Source organism: Nicotiana attenuata, unplaced genomic scaffold, assembly GCF_001879085.1.
Source record: "Nicotiana attenuata strain UT unplaced genomic scaffold, NIATTr2, whole genome shotgun sequence".
NCBI classification, from domain to species: domain Eukaryota; kingdom Viridiplantae; phylum Streptophyta; class Magnoliopsida; order Solanales; family Solanaceae; genus Nicotiana; species Nicotiana attenuata.
Genome location: NW_017673254.1, coordinates 29,641 through 32,110, shown reverse-complemented (window position 1 = coordinate 32,110; position 2,470 = coordinate 29,641).

Here is a 2,470-nt window from a genome sequence, read left to right as displayed (position 1 = left end):
GGGTATTCAGGTTTCCAAGGAAAGTGCCTCCCAGCTTGAACAGAAGATATTGAAGTTTCAGGAAGAACTGGACCAAGTTCGAAACTTGGCAAACTTGTTATTTTCACTTACTACCCCGGATGTCAACTTTCCCAATGCTCAAAATCCTACACCTCCACAAAACATCCCGAAACCACAAAATCAACCCGCTCCCCACCACCACTGTAACATATGCCACACTTCAAACAACACCCCATTGCTCATCGCTGAACCGCTAAACACTACAAATGATCATCTCCACAACACTCCCATCTATGTGGAAACCATACCACACTATACTCAACCAATTGCAAGCACACCAGAGTCTGATGACAAAGACTCTCTTATCAGGAACTTGCCCGCAAAACTCAAGAAGCTGACTAGCCGAGTCCAGGGTGTTGAAGGAAACAAAGGTATCGAGGGACTGAATTACGAGGACCTTTGTATTCAGCCAGATGTCGAACTACCCGAGGGGTACAAACCTCCCAAGTTTGAGATGTTTGATGGCACAGGGGATCCTAGAGTCCATTTGAGGACATACTGCGATAAGCTGGTCGGAGTCGGAAGAGATGAAAAGATTCGCATGAAGCTCTTTATGAGAAGTCTGAAAGGGGATGCTCTATCTTGGTACATTAGTCAAGCCCCCAAGAAGTGGACGAATTGGGTAGGTATGGCGTCCGATTTCATGGACAGGTTCAGATTCAATATGGAAAATGCGCCAGATGTGTTCTACATCCAGAACTTAAAGAAGAAACCCACAGAGACATTCCGCGATTATGCCACTCGTTGGAGATCAGAGGCTGCCTAGGTCAGACCGGCTTTGGAAGAAGAGCAGATGAACAAGTTTTTTGTCCGAGCTCAGGACCCACAATATTATGAGAGGTTGATGCTGATTGAGGGTTAGAAATTTTCCGACATCATCAAGCTAGGGGAGAGGATCGAGGAAGGCATTAAAAGTGGTATAGTCACCAACTTTGAGGCATTGCAAGCCACCAACAAGGTTCTACAGTTTGGTGGCACGTCCAAGAAAAAGGATGCGAGTGCCGTGATGGTTGCACAGAGAACAAAATCCCCAATAAAGTACCAAACCTATCCATTACCCCCACTCACATATCAACCTACTCCAAACTACCAAGCACCCCCGCCCTCTTACCAAGCTCCACCACCTACTTACCAATCATCTCCACCCCCCACATATCAACCTACCTCACCAAGATATTCCTAACCCACACCCGTCTACCAAGCCTATAATGCTCAGCCCTCTCACTATCAATCACCTCCCACCCGCCAAAACTTCCGTAGACCGTTACCTAACTTCGACCGTAGACCTCCCAAACAATACACCGCCATCGTCGAACCGATCAACCAGCTGTGTGAAAGGCTCAAAGCTGCTGGTAACGTCACCCCTATCCCTGCCATAACTCCAAAAAATCCTTCCCAATGGATCAACCCAAACAAAACTTATGGATACCATTCCGGCATGAAGGGGCATACCATTGATGAGTGCCGCTCTCTCAAGGATAAAATCCAAGCTTTAATTGACAACAAGATCATCGTGGCAAAGGAGCCTGCTCCTAATGTTTGCAACAACCCTCTGCCTGACCACAAAGGTGGAGGCGTTCACATGATCGAGATAGAAGATGATTGGGACCCCAAAGGGTCGATTGGATTGATTGTGGAGGGTGACGATCCAAAGAAAGCAACGGTCACTCTTAATCCGATTGTTGTCCAGGTCCAGCCTTCTGGGGATGCTGAAGTGAATATGTCCATAATGCTTGAGCTTGAAGCATCGTCTTCTACAAAGATGCCAGGACCATTTGAGGTTGAGTTTGGATCCCCGAAAGCACCTGTGCCATTTGAAGTTGCTGTGTTACCTCCCAAAGCAAGGGTACCCATTCCTATAGCAATGTTAGCCGTAGCACCATTCCATACGAAGTCCATTCCTTGGGATTACACCGCCGAGGCGAGAAGGAAAGGGAAAACCAAATCTAGAGAAACAATTGCAGCACAGGGTATGACCAGAACCGGCATGGTTTATACTCCAGAACATCTAGCTGAGTCCAGTAGGAAAGCCTCTGGACGACCAACCGTCACTGAAACTGGGCCTGATGACCTCTGGAGGAAGATACAAGCAAAGGAGTACTCAGTCATCGATCATCTGAATAAGACGCCAGCCCAGATCTCCATCTTAGCTCTGCTACAAAGCTCTGACGCACATAAGAATGCCTTATTGAAAGTGCTGAGCAAGACATATGTGCCCAGCAACATAACTGGAGGAGAAATGGCAAACATGGTAGGGCAAGTATTGGAGAGCCACAAAATCACCTTCCACGAGGATGAGCTGCCACCGAAAGGGCTAAGCCACAACAAGGCATTGCACATCACTGTGCAATGCGAGGATTATTTCATCACCAAAATTCTGGTTGACGGAGGGTCCAGCCTCAATATTTGT